The following is a 10,951-nucleotide window of genomic DNA, read 5'->3' as shown; positions in this document are numbered from 1 at the left end:
CTTTCAATGCATGTGAAAAAACCTCCCATGAATTCCCATAACGATCCTTAATCGATGTAATGTGGTCTCTTATCTCCGGTAGCGTGGCAAGTCCAAATAGTGCAACCATTTTCTTCTCAGAAACCCGATTTAATTCCATTTCACGAACATAACATCTAAAATACCTTGAAATATTCCTCCCATCAAATTGATCAATTTTATTGACCACTGCTTGCAATGCTTTGGTTGCCAAAGCTTCCTTTCGATCATTGCTTTGCTGTTGCAACATTGACAATGAGAAGGCTTGAAACAAACTAGCAATAGACGGATCCATGTACATACCTTGTCCTTTAGAAGACTCCCCACGAGAAACTCCTCCAAAAAATCCTTCAAAATTTTTATTTTCGTTTTCCATAAAATAAAGATAAAATCAACCAAAACCCAATACCTTCTACCTCAAGCTTTCACGTCGGGTTGACCACTTTTTGTCGTATTACGTGCTTTCTTGCTCGAGAACGCGCCGGGCGTCTGGCTGTAGAAGGTAGTATGGAGATTCATCGATAGTCAAGCAGTCTATCAGTTTTGACTGCTGGAATATAAACGACTGCAATAATGTATCGTAAATCTATATAGATGCTCTTCGACTACTTGTCGAAATCCTTTTTGCCCGAACCGGTAGGTCTCTAGACGTTACAGAGAACCCCGAACAACCCAAACTGTTAATCTTCAATACCGCTTTGTACTTACGATCTTGTATCCACTGACTGTCTTGTTAGATTAACCCAATAAATTTCATTCACTCCACATACTCAATCCTATAGACGCCCTTTTAATCCTTCAATCACAGACGTAACTCGATTTCACAAAACAGTCAAGAGTATTCAAACCCACTTCATTAAAAATCTCAATTCACCATTACAATACTGACTTCAGCAGCGATTGCCTCAGCCTTCCCAAAACTCTACGAAGAAGAAAAATCCAAATTCTCTGTCTTTCCTTCCTTGACCCAAAGCATGAAGCTCCTCTTTCTAATCTCTTTGATCTTCAAAAACCTCCAATGATAACCGAACTAGTAACCTTGCAAAAGCTTGAAAACTAGCTCCCCCCGATTCCCAGAGAAAAAAAAAAAAAAAACCTCCCCTCCCCCGTTCAAAACTATATCCCCCCTAACCTTATCCTCTGAATTTCTTCAATCTTCCGTCTTAGATCCGGAATTGGCTCCCACCGTCAAGCTTGGATCTGAAATTAGCTCTCGCCGTCAAGCTTGGATCCGAAATTGGCTCTCGTCATCAGAGCTTTCTCCTCCGTTTTTACCTTTATGAAATCCATTTACCAAAAACAACGTTCCCTGAAACGGCACAGAGAACAAGACAGCCCGAAACAGAATCAAAACCCCGTAATCGGGACAACATTGAGTCGCCCGACCAATTCAGGTCTCATATTGGATAAGAGTCCAGTAGTAACCTGGATGTTCCCGTAATTGGGTCAAATTGGTCCTCGCGTCAGATTGGCTAAGACCCGTAGTAAGACATGGATTTCCCGTAATTAGACTGCATTGGGTTGATCGACCAATTCAGGTCTCATATTGGATAAGAGGACCCGGATTGGATTCTCGAAATTGGATCCAATTGGCTCTTCGAATCCGTCGTGTGAATTGGTCCTTCTCTTCCTGCTGACTCCCGTTATTGGAATCGAACGGAGCATTTTAGTATGCCCCGGCTGACTGTAACGGAGTGACTGAACCTGACCACTCAGTATTTGCACTGGAGTTGGTCGATGCTCCCAATATTCGAGGTAACTGAATATTAATAAAATTCTCTTTTCTTTTTATTTTCACTGTATACTCGTGTTACAACACGACAATGGTACCTAAGAAAAATTGGTCACTACGTTTCATTCAAGATATGCTACTGGTGAATGCAATAACTGTCAGGAATGTAGGAATTGGACCTATTGTGGATGAATTTGCTGAGGCGTTTGCTGGAAGGGCGATCTATTCAATGGGTGATTTGTATTCAGGTTATGATCAATTTCAACTTGCCGAAGGAAGTAGAGATATGACAACAATGAGGACACCACTTGGATTGGTTAGAATGTGCACTCTTCCTCAAGGCGCGACCAACTCAGTTGTGCATATGATGAATGGGATGAATAAGGTATTGAGAGATTTTATTCCGGAAAAGACTATGCCTTTTCTAGATGATGTTCCTATAAAAGGGTGTAGAGAAGGAGACAAGGATGAAACTTTAGAAAAGAGGGGGTGTCATAAATATGTTGTTGATCATATACAAGATTGTGAAAAGATTTAACTCAGCTTAGAGAAGTTCATTTTACATTATCGGGTGTAAAGTCTGTATTTGGAGTACAAGAGATTGTGATTGTTGGACATTTATGTGGATCTTATAGAAGAAAACCAGATCCGACTAAAGTTGATACAATTGGAAGGATAAAAGAGGATTGTGATTCTTTAATAGAGGTTCGCAACTTTTTAGGTGCATGTGTATTTTATCGAATCTGGATCCCTCATTATGCTCACATAGCGGATCCATTATATAAACTGTTACGCAAGGGCTACCGATTTAAATGGAAAAAAAGGCATATTCAGGCAATGTAAAGATTGAAGAAATTATTGATGTCACCTCCAATATTGAGGAAGGTTGATTATAAGTGCAATAGACCAGTGATTCTTACTGTGGACGCTAGTCCAATTGCCATTGGATGGATTGTGGGTCAAGATGATTCAAGTGGGAATAGATTTGCAGTTCGATTTGGGGCTAAAGTTTTAAGTATTCGTCAGCGTGCATATTCGCAAGTCAAAAGAGAACTTTGGGGAGTCGTTTCGGCTATGAAAGCTGAAAAGGACTATTTGATTGGGGCAGTAGTAGTAATTGAAACAGATTGCTTGCCATTGCTTGGAATGATTATTAACTGTTCAACGCCAGATATTGCAATGTTGAGATGGATTGTTTATATTAAGTCACTAAATCCAGAATTTAAGCATATCACTGGGAAGGACAATTTAGTAGCAGATATGCTATCTCGAGCGAGATACGAGAGGGAGGACGAAATAGTTGAAGACATTGATGATGTCCGATTGAAATTCTATTCAATATCAAATCTCAACAGAGAAGACAAGCTATTTCTTGAAGAATCTTATGAAAGAGAATTATTGGATATTGGTCATTATTTGAATACCTTGACTAAGCAGGAGAATTGGTCTACAAAAAAATTCAAACAAATAAGAAAAAAAGCATGTGGATTTTTGCTTCGAGATGGATTCTTATGGAAAAGACCGAAGAAAGGAATTGGGATGCGACAACGAATGATAGGCAAAAAGGAAGAAAAACTAAAATTATTAAATGAGTTTCATAATAGTTTATGGGCAGGGCATAGAGAAATCTGGGCTACTTTTGCTAAATTCAAGGAACGATATTGGTAAAAAAATATGTATCGAGATGTGCTCTCATTTGTAGAGTCATGTGAAATCTGTCAATCGTATTCTAAAATCTGACATCAAGATTGTCTTCTGGCTATTCATTTTAAATGGGTTGTTGATTTGGTTATTATGCCAGTTGGGTTATGGCAGATGAGATATTTGGTTTTAGCTTGTGAAGATTTATCAAATCAAGTAGAAGGAAGAGCATTGAGGACAAAATCTACAAAGGAAATTTATAGGTTTTTGCTTGAAGATGTCATTTGCCACTACGGATGCGTAGGAAAAATCATTGCAGATCGTGGAGAATTAAATGTACAAGAAGCTCGTAAGTTCTTTGAAAGATGTGGAGTTAAACTATCACTGACTACTGCTTATAATCCGGAAGGGAATGCAAAAAGTGAACGCGGTCACCCACCGATTGTGAAAGCATTAGTTAAAGCTTGTAATGGAAAAGTTAAAGAGCGGCCACGGCTTTTGTCATTTGCATTATGGATTGATCGAACAACACATAGTTCGGTGATAGGATATATGCCAGTAGAACTTATGACAGGTCGAAAACCAATTATGTCGATTGAAAAAAAGGTACTTACTTGGAGTATGCTATCGTGGGAAGATGGATTAACAAGAGAAGAACTTCTAGCTATTAGGATTTGACAATTGGAGCAAAGATCGGAAGATGTCCAGATAGCATTGGAAAGGTTAAAAAAAGCAAGGTTACAAAACAAGGCTCGATTTGATAAGCAACATCGATTGAGACCAAAAGCAATCGAGGAAGGTGAGTGGTAACTTGTTTATGATAATAGTCTAGATAATCAACATAGTACTTTGCGAAAATTTTCAAAATATTAGTTTGGACCATATGTAGTAATAACTGTTCATGATAATGCGACTTACTCATTACGGGAGTTAGATGGTACAAAATTGAAAATATCAATTGCAGAGAAGCGAGTTAAAATATTTAAACGAAGACACGTGGAGATGAATATGGAAGACCTTAATGAAGGTATAGAGATTCCGCAGCAAGAAGATGAAAGTGATTTGGATAATGAAGGTGACGAAGACGAATTAGACAAAGACGTAGAGAATATATTATAAATCAAACAACAATTGGATAAATTGGTGCACATCGGAGGATTCACAGGTTCAGAGGGGGTGGATGTCATGTTGTAACATGAGTATACCGTGAAAATATAAAGAAAGGGGACTTTTATTAATGTTCAGTCATCTTGAATATTGGGAGCTAATATTCAAGGGCCAATTCAGACACGCCATTTTTAGTCGGTCAAGGCATACTTACCAGTAACAATTTGCTCCATTCGAGTCCAATAGTGGGAGTCGACAGAATCGAAAGGACTAAATCGATGACTGAGTGAGCCTGATGCGAAGGACCAATTTGATCCAATTACGGGAACATCCAGGTCTTACTACGGGCCTCTTAGCCAATATGAGACCTAATTTGGTCGGGCGACTCAATGTGGTCCCGATTATGGAGGTTTTGATTCCGTTTTAGGCTGTCTTGTTCTCTGTCCTGTTTCAGGGAATGTTGTTTCCAAAAAAAAGAATCTTTTAAAAGGCAAAAAATGGAGGAGAAAACTCTGATGGCGGAGCCAATTTTGGATCAAAGTCGGAAGATTGAAGAAATTCAGAGGCTAGGATTTGAGAGAGAAAGAAAAAGAAAAAAAACATTCGGAAATGGTTAGGGGGGAGGAGAGGATTCAGAGATTCGAGAATTAGGGAGATTAAGAAAAAAAGAGGATACAAGGTTTTTGGGTAGGGATCAGAAAAGGGACTTCTGGCGATCAATGCTGAAAGGTCGATGTGTTGTACTGATGAATCGGGGTTTTAATGAAGTGGGTGTGATTACTCTTGACTGTTTTGTAAAGTCGAAGTTACGTCTATGATTGAAGAATTAAAAGGGTGTCTATAGGAAATAATATGCGAAGTGAATGAAAATTTTTGGATTAATCTAACAAGACAGTCAGTGGATACAAGGTCGTGAGTATAAAGCGGTATCAGAGATTAGCAGATTGGGTTGTTTGGGGTTCTCTGTAACGTCTAGAGACCTATCGACTGGGGCAAAAAGGATTTCGATGAGCAGTTGAAGGACATCCGTATAGATTTATGATATATTCTTGTAATCGTTTATATTCCAACAGTCAAAAATTGATAGACTGCTTGAATATTAGCGAATCTCCATACTACCTCCTACAGCTAGATGTCCAATGCGTTCTCGAGTAGGAAAGCACGTAATACGACAGTGGCACCAAAATGTTGTTCTCATTGTGTTTAAGCTTGAATATACCAAAGCAATTGAACTAATAGAGGTGGATTCGAATACAGGAAAAGACTGGTTATATGAATTGGATCTATTAGTGTCACAATTGACTGTACTCTTGCTATCTGAAATCAATTATCAAAGTACAAAATACTGAGGCTTATTACTTCCATCTTAATTCAATCCATAATCCATTCTACGACTATCGATTCAACAATACTTCCATATTCCTATCCGTTCATCTTTCACTTACTCTCTTTGTGGTTTAAATATATTCAATTACTGAACTGTAGCTTACCTATTGTATTCAATTTCTCAATTCATCACATAGAATTACGACTCTCTTAGTTTGCCACTCCATACTAACTTCTCAGTATTAAGAAACTATCCATTACTCGTCAACAACAAAAAAACAAAAAGAGGTAGCACCAAGCTTGCCTCAGCTTATGACTCTTACAGTCTGGCTCTGATCTCCATTTTCTCAACCTCTTTATTCTACCAAAAGATGATCCGTCGGCCAGCAGATTCCAAAGGTTATGACCCTTTGAATTCTTAACCATTTATTCCACTAACAACCTATTGTTATCAACTAAACTGCCTAACCATTAGTCTAATTTTTAAGGTTATCAATAGCCAACCAGTAACTTACCACAAAGTTTATTTACCTATTCTATAGTAAGCCTATAGATACAACTTTGGAGGCCAATTTGAAGTTGATGAAGCTCACAGATAAAAAGTTTGCTAAAGTTGAAGATCAAATGAAAGGAGTTCCATAGAAAGCAGCAATAAACTCATTTATATATATAATGATTGGCATAAAGATAGATCTTACATATGCGGTGAGTGTTGTGAGTCAATACATGTCAAAGGCTAGACCAATCCATTGGGTAACCATCAAAAGAATCATGAGGTACTTAAAAGGTATTTTATATTTCAAATTATGCCTTAAAGGTGATAATATTACTTTTTATGGTTATTATGATACAGATTGGAATAGAAATATAAATGATAGAAAGTCAACAATAGGATATGTGTTTTTTATTAAAGTGGAAGCTATTTCATAGAATTAAAAGAGACAACCAACAATTGCAAGATCAACAATGGAGGCACAATATATGGCAGGAAGTCATGGTACAATGGAGGCAATATGTCTAAGTTAACTTTTGGAAGACATTGAGGTTGTGCAAATACAAGCAATTCCAATGGAGTGTGACAATGAAGAATGTCTTTCATTTGCAAAGAATCCAAAGCATCATTCAAAGACCAAACATGTTGACATTCAACATCACTTCATAAGGGAGAAGATTGAAATGAGAGTGGTTGATATGAAGTATTGTGCAACAAAAGACATACTTGTTGATTTTTTGACAAAGGCATTAACAAAGAATAGACATCACATGTTGACAAAGACATTAGAATTCAAAGCCTTTGACTAATAGAAAAGTAAGAATATTAAAGTTGTTAAAGTAAATAAATAAAAATAAAAGTAAAATAAGTTATATTGTAGAAGATATTATTTTAGATAAGTTGCTATTAATCAAAGGGTTGGCTCTTGGTATATAAGAAGGCCAAGAAAAAAGGTAGATGAATAAACAAAGGATCTTAAGAATATAAAGAATATACGCAAGACATATTCATCTAATAGATAAGATAGTAATAGATAGTATTGATAGAATATTGGATGGATGTATTCATCAAAGGATGGAAGTTGTTTACTAGGACACCAGCCACCACCTATAAGTAATGAGTGTTGAAAGTGAGAGATATTTTACTCCATACTCTCTTTGTATACAATCTAGCTGATACTAAATGTTGTGGCTTCATAGTGATTATTTTTTAATAGATGGAAGCCTTAGCTGAAGATTTACAATGGCATATAAAATTTTTAGCTAAATTTTCATCAATATATTTCTTGAATGCAGTCAATTTATTTTGAGATAAGTTATAGATTGGTCCAAATAATGGTTGAGCTCATTCTTTTAAATCAATAGAAAAATTTTAGGAATGATGCTCTAAAAGAATATTTATAATTTTTTATTCAAAAATGTCTTGATTATCTTAGTATTAGCTTTACATGCTTCTTAAAATCTTCTCTCTATCAACAATAAGTAAGGCAGATATAAGAAAGGTTAATCCATCTTTTGTAACATATACAAAAGCTTTCACACCTACCAATAAAAATTTAAATATATTGATCTTATGAATTTTTACTTGCTTAGCAAAATCTTTGGCTAAACTACAAAAATAATCAAGATTATAAGAAATCTAGTCTATTTGAGGATTATATATTTTTTTGCCATAATAATCCTAAAATAATTGAGTTAAAAGTAGATTTAATTGAATTAAATATTACTAAACTAATATAAGTACTAATGGCTATATCTAAAAGAATAGTTTCATATGTAATATTTCTACAAGACAACAAAAGACCATATATTACTTCTACATCTACATATTTGGCTTTCTTAACTAAAAATATTTCTTATTTTTTGACAAAGTCCTTGTTTATAAAATAAATTGAGAGTCTTGAATCTAACAAGGCTAAGACTTTGTGATTTTTTAGTCCTAAAAAAACTTCTATTTTGAAATAAGATATAGGATTTAAAGAAAGAATACAAGCTTTATTAGGTATTATGGAAGATTTCAACTATACAGTCCATATTTTAGTTGGAAAAACTAGTTTTTTAATACATCATCTTATTTAAGAACCATGTTCTTTATTTTGTGATTAGATTATTTCTTTTGATAATGTTAAGTAGTGTATTTGGATTCTCTATAATATAGGTATAAACATTCTTAATGATGACTAGTCTTTTCTTGCTTAGTAAGAAATTTAAAATATATCATGTCAATTTGGACAAGTTTTGATCTAGACAAAGAAGCTCTCAAAAACTTAGAAGGTGTTGCCATGGCTTGATTTGCACCTCTTCAATCAAATCATTATTTTTGCCATCTTTCAAAGAGCCAATTATTGCATATAATTGCTTAAGATATAAATTACTTTAATGAATTTGCTCTCAGTATTGTAAATAATAAATATTTTATATTATCTTTCAATCCATATCAAAATTGATTGAAAAGGGTTTTATCATTCCAATCCATATTATAAGTAAGATTATAGAATTTAGAAACATATGTAGTGGCTTAACATAATCTTTATCATAGAAATATAAGTTTGGTCTCTACTACCTTTTTTTTAATTATTTTCTCCAAATATATCCATAAATACTTTCAAGAATGAATTCAAATCATAGAATAGTGTCAAGGATAAGAACATGATAAAGACAAATAAACAAGTGAGACTTCTCTCATAGAAAGATGACAAAATAGAAATAACTTGATATATGTATTAAGAAAGAAACTAGAATGGCTATTGCCAAAAGCCAAGAAAATTAGAGACCCTTGAAACTAAATTAGAAGCAAGAATGGAGTTGACAAGAGTGAAGAAGGCTTTACTCTTGTCTCTATATATACTATCTAACTAGAGGCTATATGGTGACATTCTATAGGACCTTCAATATGTGTTGATTTTGTAGGACACATGCCTTGACTTACAAGGTAAGTTTTTCTATATGTGGGCCACATAATTAGCTTGGTCTTCAAGCTAACAATATGTGTGGTACATGGCCAACTTGTTGACCACGTTTCTAATCCCAAAAAGTCAATTAAAGACACCTATAAAATCAAAGTAGTATCTATGAAGCTTCTAGGAAGCTTTGATACCAAATACTATAGAATTAACTTACTTTTATCTACTTTTACTTATTTCTACCTATTTATACATGTAATTATTGGCTTACATGCATATGTCCATGAAAAATAGTCATGAATCTTATTCTATCAAAGATACAAACCAAGAAAAAATATTTTTAGTAAGCAGTGCTTCTATAAATCTAATTTGAATAAATCCATAAAGATATTAAAAAAGATACAATCTTAGATAGAGCTTTCTTTGTTATAGAAACACTTGAAATTTTGATCTTATTCCATCAAACTTCTTAAACATACTTATCTTTGCCTTTCTTATACTTGTAGTAGTAAGACATCTTGGACTTAGTTATGAACTTCATCTTCTGGCTTCTTCTAATTGTACAACTTCTTAGTATAGACTTTGAACTTTATTGTTGACTTCTTCTATGGACATAAAAATAGTGGTTCTATGATTTATATTGAAAATATGTAAGATTTCTACTTTCAGAGAGTTAACAAGCTTGTGAAGATTTGTAATAGTTGTAAATCTATTCTCTGTTTTATTAAGAATAGCATCTTTAATTTTTTTCTTTCATAGATAATTCAAAAAAATTCAATAAGTTAAATTAAGAAAAAGTAATTTGTAACCTTTAATATCAAATAAAAATTTCTACAAAGAATGGTAATCTACTTTCTTTAAGAAAAAAATTAGTATTAAAATACTAAATTATTTGTTTAAAAGTAGGTAGTCTGCATCCTTCAAAATACAACAATAGAAGTGAGGTAATCCATTTCTAAAACAAGATAAGAATAATAAGTTAAGACTCTTGTCGAACTATCAAAGACATGAATCTTGAAGAATTGAAAGATCAAGACTCTCTTGTGTCACTTAAAAAGATTAAATAATCATTCAAAGATGATATACTATTAAATTAAAATGGCTAATACTAAAGACTAAAAAATCTTGAAACAAAACTAAGGACTAGAAAGACATTAATAAGAACAAAGAATGGTTCATTCTTGCTTCTATATATACTATCTAACTATGAACTATGTTGCAATATTCTATAGGACCTTCAATACATGTTGATTTTGTAAAACATATTTTAACTTACAAAGCAAGTTTTCTATATGTATGTTGTTGTATTACATGAAGCCTTGCTTGAAAATGCACCGAGCTTTTGGTTGTAGAAGGTATAAAGAGTATTGAAACAACAAGATTTTAATTCAAATAGAATCTCAAATAACTCCAATTAAATCTTTAAAATACTAATCAAGCTTTAATTAAATCCAAAAAAACCTCAAAGAAATTAAGGAAGAAGCACAAAAAAATCCTAGAGAAATTCAAATGAAGTATTAAAATAAAACTCAAAATGTATCTTAAATAAATTTCAACTAAATTTTAATTTAATCTTAGTTAAAGTCCTAGTATTTCTTATTTAAATCCTAAGTGAAATTCCAATTAAATCCTAATTAATTTCTAAATCTTAAATCAATTCTTATCAAATTAATCTAACCCTAGAACAGTTTAGAACCTCAAAATCTATCAATTGTACCATTGATCTTATTTA

The sequence above is a fragment of the Physcomitrium patens genome, chromosome 10, assembly GCF_059467195.1.
Source record: "Physcomitrium patens ecotype Gransden chromosome 10, ASM5946719v1, whole genome shotgun sequence".
In the NCBI taxonomy this organism is placed as follows: Eukaryota; Viridiplantae; Streptophyta; class Bryopsida; order Funariales; family Funariaceae; genus Physcomitrium; species Physcomitrium patens.
The sequence above is the reverse complement of the archived record's forward strand: the minus strand, read 5'-3'. Positions refer to the sequence as shown.